Consider the following 19303-nt stretch of genomic DNA (forward strand, 5'->3'; position numbering starts at 1 on the left):
TCCCCAGTCCACCTGGCCATGCTGCTGCTCCAGTTTCAACTGTTCTGCCTCACTATTATTTGACCATGCTGGTCATTTATGAACATTTGAACATCTTGGCCATGTTCTGTTATAATCTCCACCCGGCACAGCCAGAAGAGGACTGGCCACCCCACATAGCCTGGTTCCTCTCTAGGTTTCTTCCTAGGTTTTGGCCTTTCTAGGGAGTTTTTCCTAGCCACCGTGCTTCTACACCTGCATAGCTTGCTGTTTGGGGATTTAGGCTGGGTTTCTGTACAGCACTTTGAGATATCAGCTGATGTACGAAGGGCTATATAAATCAAATTTGATTGATTGAGCGTCATGGTTTGGGGCTGCTTAGATGCCTCAGGGCCTGGACAGCTTGCTATCATCGACGGAAAAATAAATTCCCAAGTTTATCAAGACATTTTGCAGGAGAATGTAAGGCTACCTGTCCCCCAATTGAAGCTCAACAGAAGTTAGGTGATGCAACAGGGCAGCAACCCAAAAGACAGAAGTAAATCAACAACAGAATGGCTTGAACAGAAGAAAATACGCCTTCTGGACTAACCCAGTTAGTCCTGACCTCAACCCGATTGAGATGATGTGGCATGACCTCAAGAGAGAGGTTCACACCAAAATCCCAATATTGATGAACTGAAACAGTCTTGTAAAGAGGAATGGTCCTCAATTCCTCCTGACCGTTGTGCAAGTCTGATCCGCAACAACAGATAACATTTGGTTGAGGTTATTGCTGCCAAAAGAGGGTCAACCTGTTATTAAATCCAGGGGTCACATACCTTTTCTAACCTGCACTGTAAATGTTTACACGGTGTGTTCAATAAAGACATGGAAAATGCTAATTGTTTGTGTTATTAGTTTAAGCAGACTGTTTTTGTCTATTATTGTGACTTAGATGAAGCTCAAATAAACTGTTATGACCAATTTATGCAGAAATCCAGGTAATTCTAAAGGTTTCGCATACTTTTTCTTCCCACTGTATAGTCACTGAGAGTGTGTTATCACTCAAAGTTGTCTCTGTGTCTGTCTCTTCTCTCTCTCTCTCCAACTAAACCTGGCTCAAAGGCACAATAAGATTGTGACTATAAACACTTACCAAGAAAATTTGATTCTTTATTGACCGTGATAGGGAGGTCTGGATATTGTCCTCCCAGTTCAGCTCAGTTTTCCCCTGGGAGAGGTGATGATGTTAAGGGGTTGGCGAAGGCTTCCCCTCTCAAGCACCCCTAAGAACAGTCAAAGTCACAAGTGGAGGACAAGAATGAAATCCCCCCTGTTCCAATGCCCCCTCCATTCTGGCTGACCTCAAAGTTCATCAGCCAAGCAATGACGGAAATATCATTTTCCTAGTCAGTAAATAGGTTAATTGTATACAGAAGGAGAAGTCTTTGAATTATATGTGCTTCCTTTGTGAAAGTTTTTTGGAAACTTGTCACTTTCCTCAGAGAAAAGGGAACTTATTAATATGCTGCTTTAAAGATCCACCATGACCCTAAAGGGCTGCCTTAGAATGTTATCATGCATTACCATCTCATCCTGTCTCATCCCCCACTCTGCTCTCTCACGCTAAATAACTCGGTTACGCAAGTCTGCTGTGAGAATCACGACACCATATATAATTGATATCACTCTGTTTACTTAAAAGACCAATAGAATGGCTCGACACAGGCAGCTCCATGTTGTTGTAAACAAGAGAAGGCCGGCAGCATGGCCAGCCAGTAATAACTCTCTCTCTTAGTGTCTTGGTTTGTAGGAGTATTAATTCAATATCCTGCTGCAGCATTTGAATAATGAAAGATGCATGTACTGTAGCAGCTGGGTCTCTGAGACTGAGAAACAAGGAACTCTCTATCTCTTTCTCTCTCGTTCTCTGTTTTTGTCCTCCAACAGCTCCACTCACGTGGTTCTCACACCCTGAAGCCTCACGCTCTCAATCAGGCCCATGTGGTTTCAGAGCACTACAATGGCGTGGCCCATGCTATACACTCTCCAGACTAGAGTGTTGTTAGTGTTGTAGCTCGGACAAGGCTGCTTGTGTTTGACTTGAAGTGGATCACCACTGAATACACATCAGCATCACTACTGATACAGCTGTCATCTTGGTTGCACAAAGACAGTATGTGCTATGGATTTGATGGATTCATTCAGAATATTGACAGATAATCTACATAAATATGATGTGTTTACACTGTTACACTCAGTCCTGTTGGTAAGCATGTGTTATGGATAGGGTGGCTGTTTGGAACTCTGTTGATGTCTCAGGGTTAAACCTCTGACATCTATCAGTAAAGGGTTAATGGCATGACCTTTTACAACCCCAGAGTAGTGCATGCTTGGGAATCCCCTACACAGAGTACTCATCCTGCAGCACATCTTAAACACACAACCCCCAGCCCTGGCTCTGGAAGCCCCCACAGAGCCCTGAGGGCCTCAGGAGAGGGGACACACATTACGTACTTGATAACACTCTTAAACCCCTCCACACAGCTACATGGACTGTCATGTCAGTTAGTAAAGTGGCCATTTTACCTGGTAAACAAGACTGTAATTTGCCATGGGATGGATTAAGTGCTTTGGATTAATGGAGTGAGATTTAAATAAGCACCACTCTTGAGCATGGGAACTGTCTGGTTGAGCTCCTTTTTGACGATATGTTCCATCTACAAGGACTGAAATAGCTTCACCGCGTGTGTATTCTTTACTTCATTTTAACTACAGTACTTTTTTGTCCACTTACTGTACGGATGTTGGCAGTGCTGCTTGTTTTTTCCTCAATAATTACTGTAGTGGTAATTCTGAGGCTCATCTGAACAGTTAAACTAAACAAGCTGATGTCTCCTCCACTGATTCAGCCCCTCATTACTGGTAGAGGGAGGGAGGGAGGGAGGGAGGGAGGGAGGCAGGCAGGCAGGCAGGCAGGCAGCAGGCAGGCAGGCAGGCAGGCAGGCAGGCAGGGAGGGAGGGAGGGAGGGAGGGAGGGAGGGAGGGAGGGAGGGAGGGAGGGAGGGAGGGAGGGAGGGAGGGAGGGAGGGAGGGAGGGAGGGAGGGAGGGAGGGAGGGAGGGAGCGGCGCCCCCTTGAGTCTGAGGTAATCACGCGATTGGGATAATGACCCTGTATAAAACACAAACTGGATGTTGATGCCACTTGCCAGAGGGAAGCCATTAATGCCTTGCTAATTAAAGGTAATAAGGGCCTGCTGCAGTGCTGCCTGCTGCCGCTGGGACCGGCTGACCTCAACCTGATCTCTAACATGCTATAAGCTTCAATTAGAGACTCAATATCTTCAAACATGTTTTCCCAGTTACATGCAGCATTAAGTTTCATAGTAAAAGCCATGATGCTCCTTGATCCTTTAGTGTGGAGGAGATAAGCTGACGGGTTTGACGGTTGTATAAAGAGGTTGTGAATGTTGTGAGTGTTGCTGGCAGGTCCCTTTCCCAAGCCCCCAGCAGCAGACACATGCACCAGTGATGCGACATGTGTAAACAAAAAGGGCTTTTGTGATATAGGCTATAAATAATTCATGAAAACAAAAACAGTATTAGTTTCACTCACAACTACAGTAGGAAATAAATGAATAACTGGTCAGCCCAACAGAAGGATAATAGTAGTAGATGATATTGACCTTGGGAAGAGTCTCAGAGTTCCTGACCTCTGTATGGTGAAAATATCCCCAGCCCAGTCAGTCACATAGTGAATCAGGGGTCTGTGGCTATGAAACAATATCAGAGAGAGAGAGAGAGAGAGAGAGAGAGAGAGAGAGAGAGAGAGAGAGAGAGAGAGAGAGAGAGAGAGAGAGAGAGAGAGAGAGAGAGAGAGAGAGAGAGAGAACATACTGATATGAGTAATGGCAACCAGCTGCTTGTGCTATTCGCTAAAAATAAACACACATGTGGGACAGGTGTGTGTGTGTGTGTTTGTGTGTGTAAGCTCAACGATGAGCGTTTGTGTTGGTTTAGGTAGAGGCCAATTGTATGGCACTGGCACTCTGCTGTTCCGACAAGTTTTTGTCTGTTATTGTGTTATACTGTACTGTATGTACAGGTCAGTGATCAGAAAAATACAATATGAAACCAAAGTATTATATCTCAGGCTACCAGCTGCATTTCTCTTCCAATCTCCAGCTCTCAGGAGGGACTCTCTCTGGAACATGAGCAGTAACATGTTCTGCAGAGGTAAGACCAAAACCCAGAGCAGCAAAAACAATCAGATAGGGAATACTGGGAGTTAAGAGTGGGCCCTGAGCCAATAATAACAACTCTCTCATCGCCAAAGAGAAAGAGAGAGAGTGAGAGAGACAGAGATGGAGGGAGAGAGAGAGAGAGAGAGAGAGAGAGATGAGAAAGACAGAGAGAGAGAGAGAGAGAGAGAGAGAGAGAGAGAGAGAAAAGAGATGGAGTGAAGAGATGGGTCAGGAACAGAGGGAGTGAGAGTATGAGTGTTTATCAGTGAATAGGTTGATATGGGCCTCTGTTTGTGATGTGAAGTGTGACAGAAACTAGAGGAGGGGTCATGTGTGACCACAAACCCAACCTCATGTTCTGATGACACGTTCCCCCCCAAAAACACCCCCTCCAGACACACACAAACGGATGGTGTGATTTTCACATAGCTCATCTTCTATGGCACCATGAAGTTAACCATAGGCTTGTATTTGCCACAGATAACATCACACATCCCACTCTCCAGACAACCACTGTCTGTACACAGTTATATGTGTGATACTGGCAAATTATTAAATAAAACACACGCAAACACACACTCACACACAAAACAAACTTTGCGATATCCTGTTTTCCTATACAGCTACCGCTCTAAAAATAGTGCATTGGCTTGTTATTGCAGTTCCACTAAAGGGATTATTGAGGCCTCTCTCATTGTTCTCTCTGGTTTCCTGGGGCTCAGTGGTCTTTCTTTCTGCTTGTCTGTCTGTCTGTCTGTCTGTCTGTCTGTCTGTCTGTCTGTCTGTCTTTCTTTCTTTTGCCATCAACACCTTTTCACCCTTCTACCCTTCATAGCATCTGATCTGCTATGTGTACAGTACTCAACTGCATTTGTGTAGTATGTAGTCAATGAGTATGCGCTGCATACCATTCCTGTTCCATAGAATTCTAATCCCACCACAATGCAGTAAATGTGCAAGGCTTGAGTTCCACTCATAATGCAAAGAATGCTTGGTGCATTCAACCCATGCTTGGGATATAGTATGCAGAGACTTTGCATTGAGTGACATGGGAGTATAATCACATTTGAGACAGGTCATAAAGTCAGCCACTTGTGTGGATTCCAGGGCAGAAAGTTTAAAGGGCAGAATGCAGGTCACAGTGGTAAAAGTAGAACAGGGTGGTTCTCTGGTCTGCTCTGTAGGAACTCTCCCACTGTGTGACTGACTGCTGTGAGTGTCTTCACTGACCAGTGACCCAGATTACCAGCCTCATGACTGTCTAGGAGTTATGGTTATCTTCTCTACACAGCAACAGGGTCTCTCATAATGATAGGGTAAACTCTGTGGTATGACTACATGTCATACTTCAGCTTTTACTGTAGAGCTCAAAGAAGTGACCTGAAAAAGACATGCTGTGCACAGTGTGCAGCTCTGAAAACCCACAGTGTCGTCATTGTAGATTACGGTTCTATCATAGCTGGGGTCTTCTGCTATCAACGTCAGAAAAGATGGCTTACTTACAGAGTTCTTTAACTTCACCTAAAGATGAATAATATGCAGCAGTCATCTTGGATTAGAGAAAAATTACCCTGCTTTTATAATTTTTATTTGTGTTTATTTATTTTAAAAGGGAAGACATATTGAGACCTTGGTTACTTTTGCAAATGCGCTCTGTATTACAGTGCCTCCGGGAACTATTCAGACCCCTTCACCTTTTCCACATTTTCTTACCTTCCAGCCTTATTCTAAAATTGATTAAATTGTTTTTTCCCTCATCAATCTACAAATAATAACCCATAATGACAAAGACATGTTTGCTAAATTTAAAACAGATTTATAACTGAAATATCACATTTACATAAGTATTCAGACCCTTTACTCAGTACTTTGTTGAAGCACCTTTGACAGCAATTACTGCAGCGATTATTCGTGGGTATGATGCTATAAGCTTGGCACACCTATTTTCAGCTGCTGCGCAACTATTTTCAGGTCTCTCGTGAGATGTTCAATCGGGTTCAAGTCCGGGCTCTAGCTGGGCCACTCAGGGACATTCAGAGCCTTGTCCCGAAGCCACTCCTGCGTTGTCTTGGCTGTGTGCTTAGGGTCGTTGTCCTGTTGGAAGGTGAACCTTCGCCCTAGTCTGAGGAGCAGGTTTTCAACAAGGACCTTTTCGATTTTTCGCACCATTGGTTAGAGCCTGTAAGTAAGCATTTCACTGTAAGGTCTACACCTGTTGTATTCAGCGCACGTGATAAATATACTTTGCTCCATTCATCTTTCCCTCGATCCTGACTAGTCTCCCAGTCCCAGCCGCTGAAAAACATCCCCACAGGATGATGCTGCCACCACCATGCTTCACCGTAGGGATGGTGCCAGGTTTCCTCCAGATGTGACACTTGGCATTCAGGCCAAAGAGTTCAATCTTGGTTTCATCAGACCAGGTAATCTTGTTTCTCATGGTCAGAGTCTTTAGGTTATTTTTGGAAAACTCCAAGTGGGCTGTCATGTGCCTTTTACTGAGGAGTGGCTTCCATCTGGTACCCCTCCCCAGATCTGTGCCTCGACATCATGCTGTCTCTTAGCTCTACGGACAATTCCATCGTCCTCATGGCTTGGTTTTTGCTCTAACATGCACTGTCAACTCTGGGACCTTATATAGACCTTTTCAAATCATGTCCAATCTATTTAATTTGCCACAGGTGGACTCCAATCAAGTTGAAGAAACATCTCAAGGATGATCATTGGAAACAAGATGCATCTGAGCTAAATTTCGAATCTCATAACAAAGGATCTGAATACTTATGTAAATAAGCTATTTCTGTTTTGTATTATTTATACATTTGCAAAAATGTCTAGAAACCTGTTTTTTCGCTTTGTCATTATGGGGTATTGTGTTTAGATTGATGAGGGAGAAATATAATTGGATACATTTTAGAATACGGCTGTAACATAACAAAATGTGGAAAAAGTGAAGGGGTCTGACTACTTTCTGAAGGCACTGTATGCAACATAAATATACACATTATACCCAAGCAATATATATATATTGTTTGTTATCAAACACAGTCATAGGAAGCAGAAATAAAACCTCACAAATCACCCATAAAAGGAAGATCCAATCGCAGGCCTCCCTGCCTCTTTCCATACTGTAGGAGCCTGAGGTTAACGTTCAACATCCATTTCTAAACAACACCTGGGAATTATGGCTATCTAACACTGTATCTCAGTGTTACAGATGTGTGTCAGATGTGTGTCAGTAAGCCGGTTGATAGGAATTGTCACCAGGGCAGGGACACAGGACATCCTGCCTGGCAATAGCTCACTGACACTTACCAGTCAAGCAAAGGAAAAACATATTACCTTCAACACAAGAAAAGTGCGTGTCGTTTAGCATATTGTACTTGGTAAAAAATTGCCGATGCTGTTCAAAACAACCACTACAACTAGTTACATCACTTCTGGTGTTGTGGTTTAGTCGAGTATAACTGTTGAATAGATTTATGTACACACATATTTAATTCAACTGTAAACCGTAGTCAACATGGAAAAAACTGGCATCTGTTGAAGATCTTTTTTCTCCTTTTTATCTCGCTCCCTCCTTTCTTCTGACCGTGAACAGGCTGTTTTCATTTCACAGGCTGCTCAGCACAGGCTGTTTTCATTTCACAGGCTGCTCAGGCCAGGCTGTTTTCATTTAACAGGCTGCTCAGCTCAGGCTGTTTTCATTTCACAGGCTGCTCAGGCCAGGCTGTTTTCATTTCACAGGCTGCTCAGCTCAGGCTGTTTTCATTTCACAGGCTGCTCAGCTCAGGCTGTTTTCATTTCACAGGCTGCTCAGCTCAGGCTGTTTTCATTTCACAGGCTGCTCAGCCCAGGCTGTTTTCATTTCACAGGCTGCTCAGCTCAGGCTGTTTTCATTTCACAGGCTGCTCAGCCCAGGCTGTTTTCATTTCACAGGCTGCTCAGCTCAGGCTGTTTTCATTTCACAGGCTGCTCAGCCCAGGCTGTTTTCATTTCACAGGCTGCTCAGCCCAGGCTGTTTTCATTTCACAGGCTGCTCAGCTCAGGCTGTTATCATTTCACAGGCTGCTCAGTTCAGGCTGTTATCATTTCACAGGCTGCTCAGCTCAGGCTGTTTTCATTTCACAGGCTGCTCAGCTCAGGCTGTTTTCATTTCACAGGCTGCACAGCTCAGGCTGTTTTCATTTCACAGGCTGCTCAGCTCAGGCTGTTTTCATTTCACAGGCTTCTCAGCTCAGGCTGTTATCATTTCACAGGCTGCTCAGCTCAGGCTGTTTTCATTTCACAGGCTGCTCAGCCCAGGCTGTTTTCATTTCACAGGCTGCTCAGCTCAAGCTGTTTTCATTTCACGGGAAGCTCAGCTCAGGCTGTTTTCATTTCACAGGCTGCTCAGCTCAGGCTGTTTTCATTTCACAGGCTGCTCAGCTCAGGCTGTTTTCATTTCACAGGCTGATCAGCTCAGGCTGTTTTCATTTCACAGGCTGCTCAGCCCAGGCTGTTTTCATTTCACAGGCTGCTCAGCTCAGGCTGTTATCATTTCACAGGCTGCTCAGCTCAGGCTGTTTTCATTTCACAGGCTGCTCAGCTCAGGCTGTTTTCATTTCACAGGCTGCTCAGCTCAGGCTGTTATCATTTCACAGGCTGCTCAGCTCAGGCTGTTATCATTTCACAGGCTGCTCAACTCAGGCTGTTTTCATTTCACAGGCCGCTCAGCTCAGGCTGTTTTCATTTCACAGGCTGCTCAGCTCAGGCTGTTATCATTTCACAGGCTGCTCAGCTCAGGCTGTTTTCATTTCACAGGCTGCTCAGCTCAGGCTGTTTTCATTTCACAGGCTGCTCAGCTCAGGCTGTTTTCATTTCACAGGCTGATCAGCTCAGGCTGTTTTCATTTCACAGGCTGCTCAGCCCAGGCTGTTTTCATTTCACAGGCTGCTCAGCTCAGGCTGTTATCATTTCACAGGCTGCTCAGCTCAGGCTGTTTTCATTTCACAGGCTACTCAGCTCAGGCTGTTTTCATTTCACAGGCTGCTCAGCCCAGGCTGTTTTCATTTCACAGGCTGCTCAGCTCAGGCTGTTATCATTTCACAGGCTGCTCAGCTCAGGCTGTTTTCATTTCACAGGCAGCTCAGCTCAGGCTGTTATCATTTCACAGGCTGCTCAGCTCAGACTGTTTTCATTTCACAGGCTGCTCAGCTCAGGCTGTTTTCATTTCACAGGCAGCTCAGCTCAGGCTGTTATCATTTCACAGGCTGCTCAGCTCAGGCTGTTATCATTTCACAGGCTGCTCAGCCCAGGCTGTTATTTACATTTACATTTACATTACATTTACATTTAAGTCATTTAGCAGACGCTCTTATCCAGAGCGACTTACAAATTGGTGCATTCACCTTATGACATCCAGTGGAACAGCCACTTTACAATAGTGCATCTAAATCTTTTAAGGGGGGGGGGGGTGAGAAGGATTACTTTATCCTATCCTAGGTATTCCTTAAAGAGGTGGGGTTTCAGGTGTCTCCGGAAGGTGGTGATTGACTCCGCTGTCCTGGTGTCGTGAGGGAGTTTGTTCCACCATTGGGGGCCAGAGCAGCGAACAGTTTTGACTGGGCTGAGCGGGAACTGTACTTCCTCAGTGGTAGGGAGGCGAGCAGGCCAGAGGTGGATGAACGCAGTGCCCTTGTTTGGGTGTAGGGCCTGATCAGAGCCTGGAGGTACTGAGGTGCCGTTCCCCTCACAGCTCCGTAGGCAAGCACCATGGTCTTGTAGCGGATGCGAGCTTCAACTGGAAGCCAGTGGAGAGAGAGGAGGAGCGGGGTGACGTGAGAGAACTTGGGAAGGTTGAACACCAGACGGGCTGCGGCGTTCTGGATGAGTTGTAGGGTTTAATGGCACAGGCAGGGAGCCCAGCCAACAGCGAGTTGCAGTAATCCAATCGGGAGATGACAAGTGCCTGGATTAGGACCTGCGCCGCTTCCTGTGTGAGGCAGGGTCGTACTCTGCGGATGTTGTAGAGCATGCACCTACAGGAACGGGCCACCGCCTTGATGTTAGTTGAGAACGACAGGGTGTTGTCCAGGATCACGCCAAGGTTCTTAGCGCTCTGGGAGGAGGACACAATGGAGTTGTCAACCGTGATGGCGAGATCATGGAACGGGCAGTCCTTCCCCGGGAGGAAGAGCAGCTCCGTCTTGCCGAGGTTCAGCTTGAGGTGGTGATCCGTCATCCACACTGATATGTCTGCCAGACATGCAGAGATGCGATTCGCCACCTGGTCATCAGAAGGGGAAAGGAGAAGATTAATTGTGTGTCGTCTGCATAGCAATGATAGGAGAGACCATGTGAGGTTATGACAGAGCCAAGTGACTTGGTGTATAGCGAGAATAGGAGAGGGCCTAGAACAGAGCCCTGGGGGACACCAGTGGTGAGAGCGCGTGGTGAGGAGACAGATTCTCGCCACGCCACCTGGTAGGAGCGACCTGTCAGGTAGGACGCAATCCAAGCGTGGGCCGCGCCGGAGATGCCCAACTCGGAGAGGGTGGAGAGGAGGATCTGATGGTTCACAGTATCGAAGGCAGCCGATAGGTCTAGAAGGAAACCTGACTGATTTGGATCAAGAAGGTCATTCTGAGAGAGATAGCGGGAGAGCTGGCCAAGGACGGCACGTTCAAGAATTTTGGAGAGAAAAGAAAGAAGGGATACTGGTCTGTAGTTGTTGACATCGGAGGGATCGAGTGTAGGTTTTTTCAGAAGGGGTGCAACTCTCGCTCTCTTGAAGACGGAAGGGACGTAACCAGCGGTCAGGGATGAGTTGATGAGCGAGGTGAGGTAAGGGAGAAGGTCTCCGGAAATGGTCTGGAGAAGAGAGGAGGGGATAGGGTCAAGCGGGCAGGTTGTTGGGCGGCCGGCCGTCACAAGACGCGAGATTTCATCTGGAGAGAGAGGGGAGAAAGAGGTCAGAGCACAGGGTAGGGCAGTGTGAGCAGAACCAGCGGTGCCGTTTGACTTAGCAAACGAGGATCGGATGTCGTCGACCTTCTTTTCAAAATGGTTGACGAAGTCATCTGCAGAGAGGGAGGAGGGGGAGGGGGAGGAGGATTCAGGAGGGAGGAGAAGGTGGCAAAGAGCTTCCTAGGGTTAGAGGCAGATGCTTGGAATTTAGAGTGGTAGAAAATGGCTTTAGCAGCAGAGACAGAGGAGGAAAATGTAGAGAGGAGGGAGTGAAAGGATGCCAGGTCCGCAGGGAGGCGAGTTTTCCTCCATTTCCGCTCGGCTGCCCGGAGCCCTGTTCTGTGAGCTCGCAATGAGTCGTCGAGCCACGGAGCGGGAGGGGAGGACCGAGCCGGCCTGGAGGATAGGGGACATAGAGAGTCAAAGGATGCAGAAAGGGAGGAGAGGACGGTTGAGGAGGCAGAATCAGGAGATAGGTTGGATAAGGTTTGAGCAGAGGGAAGAGATGATTAGGATGGAAGAGGAGAGAGTAGCGGGGAAGAGAGAGCGAAGGTTGGGACGGAGCGATACCATCCGAGTAGGGGCAGTGTGGGTTATCATTTCACTGGCCGCTGAGCTCAGGCTGTTATCATTTCACAGGCTGCTCAGCCCAGGCTGTTATCATTTCACAGGCTGCTCAGCCCAGGCTGTTTTCATTTCACAGTGGGTGAGTGGCAGCCTCGACCCCATGTGACCCTGAGCCCTGCTTCTTGCTGCAGATTTAACCTTGTGTTTTAAACAAATCCCCAGCCCCATGTGAGCCCTGAACTGAGCCCATGCAGCTTTGAAACCAGCCCCAAGTAGCTCTGAACCCAGCCTCTGCCCCATGCAGCCCTGAACACAGCATCAGCCACATGCAGCCCTGAACCCAGCCTCCGCCCCATGCAGCCCTGAACTCAGCCTCTGCCCCATGCAGCCCTGAACCCAGCCTCAGCCACATGCAGCCCTGAACCCAGCCTCCGCCCCATGCTGCCCTGAACCCAGCCTCAGCCACATGCAGCCCTGAACCCAGCCTCAGCCACATGCAGCCCTGAACACAGCCTCAGCCACATGCAGCGCTGAACCTAGCCCCATGCAGCTCTGAACCTAGCCCCTTGCAGCTCTGAACCCAGCCCCATGCAGCTCTGAACCCAGCCCCATGCAGCTCTGAACCCAGCCCCATGCAGCTCTGAACCCAGCCCCATGCAGCCCTGAACCCCATGCAAAGCTGAACCTCAGACCAATGCAGCCCTGAATCAATCCCCAGTCCCATGCAGCCCTGAACACAGCCCCATGCAGTACCGAACACAGCCCCATGCAGTCCAGAACCCAGCCCCATGCAGTCCAGAACCCAGCCCCATGCAGTCCCGAACCCAGCCCCATGCAGTCCCGAACCCAACCCCAATCCCAAACCCAATCCCATGCAGTCCCGAACCCAACCCCATGCAGTCCGGAACCCAGCCCATGCAGTACCGAACCCAACCCCATGCAGTCCAGAACCCAACTCCATGCAGTCCGGAAACCAGCCCCATGCAGTCCGGAACCCAGCCCCATGCAGTCCCGAACCCAACCCCATGCAGTACCAAACCCAGCCCCATGCAGTCCAGAACCCAAACCTCATGCAGTCGCGAACCCAGCCCCATGCAGTCCCAAACCCAGCCCCATGCACATCTGAACCCAGGCCAATTCAATCATGAACCCAACGCAATGCAGCCCTGAACCCATCCCCAGCCCCAGCCCCATGCAGCCCTGAACCCAGTCCCATGCAACCGTTAACCCAGCCCAAGCTCCAGCTAATCCCAGCCTCAGCCCCAACGGGACTGCTTCACCCCACTTATTAAAGGGCCAGTGAGCAAAACACACAGCTCTCTAATATGATTTTTAACTCATTCACTTTTTTTTATCTATCTCTCTTACCCTGGTCTCTTTCTGTTTCTATCCCTTTTAGTAAGAGTGCATTCCATAACAACCACTTTACTATTTGGCTTCAAGCTATCCACGTTAACGCCATGTAGAGAGGAAAGAGAGACAGAGTGACCCAGCAAGTTAAAGAGGCTGAACAGGATATCCTGTGTTGCCCTCACTCCCTGCCTCTCTGAATGAAACAGAGTGTGTATGAGGACGGGCCCATGCTGTGGGTTATGAAACCAACTCATAACTTGCCATCTTATCAATGTTGTCTGCCTGGACTATCTCATTCAGACAGACTTCTGTACCGGGCTCATACACATATTTCAATGTATCTACCTCATTTCTATCACAAAGCCAGAGAGTTCTGCACATGGAACAAGGTCTTACTGAGTTACCTCATGTCACTGTTTCATGTACGTTATGTTTCCAAAACAACTAGCTTTACCTGGATGTCAAGTTCATGTATTTCTTCTGGGAATTTGGTGAGAGCAGAAGGCACGTCAAAGGGAAGCACATTTTGTTTTTGTCACTGTAGTAGAGTCTAGTGTTTTAGTGTGTGTGTGTGTGCGGGTGCATGCTTGCATGTGCGTGTGTTTGTGTGTGTGTGTACATACAAGCGTGCCTGTACGTGTGTGTGTGTGCCTGTGTGTGTGATGGTGCAAGTATACACATCATGTCTCATTGTGGTTAAGCCTGTGGTCAGGTCTGACTTGAAAAGAGAGAAGAGAGCAACAGACAAAATTGATGATGCATGAGTGATATCGCCACATTATACTGAACAAAAATATGAACGCAACATGTAAAGTGTTGATCCCAGAAATGTTCCATATGCACAGAAAGCTGATTTTCTCTCAAATTTTGTTCATAAATTTGTTTACATCCCTGTTAGTGAACATTTCTCATTTGCCAAGATACTCCATCAATCTAACAGGCGTGGCATATCAAGAAGCTGATTATACAGCATGATCATTACACAGGTGCACCTTGTGCTGGGGACAATAAAAGGCCACTCTAAAAAGTGAATTATTGTCCAACCACACAATGCCACAGATGCCTCAAGTTTAGAGGGAGAGTGCAATTAGCATGCTGACTGCAGGAATGTCCACCAGAGCTGATGCAAGAGAATTGAATGTTAATTTCTCTACCATAAGCTGTCTTCAACATCGTTTTAGAGAATTTGTCAGTCCGTACAATCGGCCTCACAGCCACAGACCACGTGTAACCACGCCAGCCAAGGACCTCCACATCCGGCTTCTTCACCTTTGGGATTGTCTGACACCAGCCACCCGGACAGCTGATGAAACTGAGGAGTACTTCTGTCTGTAATAAAGCCCCTTTGTGGGGAAAAACTCATTCTGACTGGCTGCGCCCCTGCCCAGTCATGTGAAATTCATAGATTATGGTCTAATGAATTGATTTCAATTGACTGATTTCCTTATATGAACTGTAACTCGGTAACAAAAATTTAAATTGTTGCATGTTGCGTTTATATTTTTGTTCAGTATATGTCACTGTCAGAATCAGACAGTGTCTTTACCAAACCACTCTTCTTTATGGCTGGGAAACAATCACATGGACTAATATCTTTGAGGTTTCTTTCTGCTGACAAAGTCTAGCTTTGTGTGATCAAAACTATTTTAGGAATAATACTACTTCAGTCACCTCCATGATATTCAGTAGGTTTTGCCACAGTCAGTTGCACCAGTGTACCAGACAAAAAGTAAATGACATGCAAGTGTCTGCATAGTGGATGAGTATTTGGACAAAGAGTGGATCATCTTAGTCAGGACATCCCTTCCACAAGCACACCATCCCTAAAGCCTCATGTCTCCCAGTCTACGTACACTGGGTCTGGCCGGGGGGGAGGCAGAGCACCCGTTTGTCCCCCCGCCCACACCTGACAAAACTTTATTACCAGTGAGTGAGTGTGCCCTCTTGACCACTGTGTTGTGTTAAAGGGTTTCGTGTGAACAGCTGTGCTAGGGCCTGTCACACACCCACCCCACCTCCCCATCCTAAAGGCACCAGGCCTGGGTACAAACTGCTCATAAATAGCCTCTTATCAGAACGAGCCCCACACTGTTGTTCTGCTGGTAAACATCAGGGAAGACTCTGGGACTGTGTGTACCATAGATCAATTTAGAATTAAATTAGGCTATAACAAGGATTTAGGGAATATCTGTTTCTTTGCTTTGTCCAGCTCTGAAATAGCCATTTAAAAAAAAGTTTTGGTGTACGAGAACATTCTTTTCCCAGAAACGTTGGTGTTACCTACAGTACCTCAAATCAACTCAATCAAAAATGAATTTGGGTCTCTGTAAAGACAACCATTCCCCTCACTGACCCAGTCAACAACAACATTTTGTCTTAACTTTCCTTTAGAAAGTGGCATATTGTTGATAGCGCCAGATTAATGTCTTTCTTGGAGACTGAGTAAAGTGAATGTGTCATGTTAGACCTTACTTATTCTGCTCTTCTAATAGAATCAGCCAAACAGAAGATGATTCAGGAGGGAAGAGTTTATCGTGTTAATGTTACTCCGTCCTCTCAAAATAATATATGTATCAAAGAAGTCATTATCTAACACTAGTCCCAGCTTCTGGCTGTAAACCACTACCCCATCATGGGGTTCTCATTAGAGTTGTTATTAGAATATACTGAATTACAGAGGGGGTGTGTGTCTGTGTGTGTGTTTCTTGGTAATTACTCCTCCTAATGCTTCTCCAAACACTTTAAAGCACAGTGGAATGGTAGACTGAAGACAACGATGTACATTCACATCGACCAACCAACAGGTCCATTGGATTAAACCCATGGCAACCTTTAATTTGCCCACACTACAGGTAGCAGTCCGTCAACAGTGCACAGTAAGCAACACAGACCAACACAGCAAAACTGGTTCAGAACAACAAGAAACAAAACATTTAACAGATAACACTTGCTAACCTGGGTCTTATGAGTGTGTTTGTCATTCCCTTTCTTGCTCTCTCTCTCTTTCTTGCTCTGTCTCTCTGTCTACCTCCCTATTGAAGCAGAGTGGTTGGTTGTCTTGGCGTTTGTCCAGCCCGTCAGCCCTCCCGAGCCCAGTCTGGAAATCACAGGAGATTACTCTGTCATCCAGGCCAATCTCAATGGAGTCTGCCTTATTGTTTTAAATCAAAATGAACTCCTTATGAAAGCAGTCTCTCTCTCTCTCTCTCTCTCTCTCTCTCTCTCTCTCTCTCTCTCTCTCTCTCTCTCTCTCTCTCTCTCTCTCTCTCTCTCTCTCTCTCTCTCTCTCTCTCTCTCTCTCTCTCTCTCTCTCTCTCTCTCTCTCTCTCTCTCTCTCTCTCTCTCTCTCTACTGTAAAGAGTCCAAAAACAACCCAAAAAAGAGGATTACTTCCACTCCCTCCCCCAAGTGAAGGGAAAAGAGAATCAAATGTTATTGTCTCGTCATCACTCTTTTTATTTCCTTTTTAATGCCCTGATGATGTTTTCTATGATGTTTCACATTGTTCAGAGGGCACTGATCAGCGGGGAGATGGCATTCTGAGGTACAATAGGTGAAGTGGGGTACTGGGGGGTAAAGGGGGCAAGAGGGTAGGAGGATGTTGGGCTGCTAGAGGGGGAACTGTTGCACTTGGCACAGGTTGGAGAAATCTGATCCAAGATCAGGGACAGTGGCTTGTCCCTGAGCACTCTTTCTACTGTTGTAGGGCCTTATCTAACACCTTATCTAACACCTTATCTAACCAGAACCTTGAGCATAGCTGGACTTTGACTAGTACTAAATGTATAGTAATTTGCCACCATTTTCTTTAACCCCCAGTCCTGGGACACCACATCTACATGGCTCTTCTCTAATATGTTTTTGACTTTCTTCCCTGCTCTCCTCCTGCTGCTGTAAGTCTTTATTGGAACAGTCAGCAGGCTTTAAGCAGCCCAGTCACACCACTTAAGCATCATTACGATCAGAAGCATCTAATGCCTACAGTCATTACAGAGGGTTCTTAAATGACAGAACATGTGACCACAATGTGTGACTCATTTGAGAGCACACATGCAAATAAACACACACACACACATGCACGCATGCGCACACACACACACACGCTCGCTCACACACACACTCGCACACACACTCTCACACATCTCGCATTGACACCTGAGGGACAATTACTGTAAATCTCACATATGCTGTAGGGCCCAACACCAGTTGCCTGCTTCAACATGTTCTCCTGACCTCAGAGTAGAGTCAAGCCTGAGTAGAGCCACACATGTCAACTGATAATGTAGCTCTCACTTAGTCAAAAGCTCTAAACTGCTGCTTATAACATTACATTTGTAAAAAACATGTTCTAAATGTCATCTGCTCCTTTTGGAAAGCCACACATCACTGCCATCATCAGATATTCTGGATGGGGTTGATGCAGACTTTACTAAGAGATGTGTTATTGGCATCCATTCCTTTTGAAATAAGTTTGTCTTTGGGCTTATGTTGCTTTTCTTCTAGCAGTACCAGTACAATGTGCAACATGAAAGGTACCACTTCAGAGAGCTGTTGAGCTTTCAACTTCAACATGTGCCTCCTGAGACGCTGGCTCTCTGTCAGAGCCGAGAACAAAGACCTCCATCCGGCTGGCTGCTGCTGGGAGGTGTGTGTGTGTGCTTGCGTGCGTGCGTGTCCGTGTGTGTCCGGCGCGCGCATGTGTGTGTGTGTGTGTGTGTGTGTGTGTGTGTGTGTGTGTGTGTGTGTGTGTGTGTGTGTGTGTGTGTGTGCATGCGCGTGTGTGTGTAGATGAAGTGAGGAGATATTGTTTTCCAGGTTTCTGTTTATCCTTGTTAGGTCTCCAACCTGACCACTTATCCATTCTGTGCTGTCGCTTTGTCTTTCTGTTACTGTGCAATGATTACTGTTGTCACTCACTGTGTAGCTGAGAACCATCACTTTGTATTAGCTGCTGTAGTCACATGTAAGCATTGCAATAACCAGCAACAGATGACACAACATTACATTTACATTTTGACCATTTTATAATTTAGCAGATGCTCTGGTCCAGCTGAGTTACATTAATCTTAAAGAGAGCTAGGTGAAAGCACAACATACTGTATCACAATCGTAGCAAGTACATTTTCCCTCAACAAAGTAGTTATCAGCATCGTCAGTGCTAGTATATGTTTTTGGGGAGGGAGTGGGGGGGGGGGGGTTTAAGATATTCAACATGTATATACAAGAAAAAGTATGTGAACCCTTTGGAATTACCTGGACTTCTGCATAAATTGGTCATCAAATTTGGTCTGATCTTCATCTAAGTCACAACAATAGACAAACACAGTCTGCTTAAACTAATAACACACAAACAATTATATGTTTTCATGTCTTTATTGAACACACCATGTAAACATTCACAGTGCAGGATGGGAAAAATATGTGAACCCTTGGATTTAATAACTGGTTGACCCTCCTTTGGCAGCAATAACCTCAACCAAATGTTTTTTACAGATCAGACCTGCACAACGGTCAGGAGGAATTTTGAACCATTCCTTTTTACAAAACTGTTTCAGTTCAGCAATATTCTTGGGATGTCTGGTCTGAACCACTCTCTTGAGGTCATGCCACAGCATCTCAGTCGGGATGAGGTCAGGACTCTGACTGGGCCACTCTAGAAGGTGTATTTTCTTCTGTTGAAGCCATTTTGCTGTTGATTTACTTCTGTGTTTTGGGTCGTTGTCCTGTTGCATCACCCAACTTCTGTTGCGCTTCAATTGGTTGGACAAATAGCCTTACATTCTCCTGCAAAATGTCTTGACAAACTTGGGAATTCATTTTTCTGTTTATTATAGCAAGCTGAGGCTGCAAAGTAGCTTCAAACCATGATGCTCCCTTCGCCATACTTCACAGTTAGGATGAGGTTTTGATGTTTTGCTGTGCTTTTTTTTCTCCACACATAGTGTTGTGTGTTCCTTCCAAAAACCTCAACTTTAGTTTCATCTGTCCACAGAATATTTTGCCAGCACTACTGGAACATCCAGATAATATTTTGTGAACTTCAGACATGCAATGTTTTTTTTTAGATAGCAGTGGCTTCTTCTGTGGTGTCCTCCCATGAACACCATTCTTGTTTAGTGTTTTACGTATCGTAGACTCAACAGAGATGTTAACATGTTCCAGAGATTTCTGTACGTCTTTAGCTAACACTCTAGGATTCTTCTTAACCCCATTGAGCATTCTGCGCTAT

This window comes from Oncorhynchus keta, chromosome 29 (assembly GCF_023373465.1).
Source record: "Oncorhynchus keta strain PuntledgeMale-10-30-2019 chromosome 29, Oket_V2, whole genome shotgun sequence".
Classification (NCBI taxonomy): Eukaryota; Metazoa; Chordata; class Actinopteri; order Salmoniformes; family Salmonidae; genus Oncorhynchus; species Oncorhynchus keta.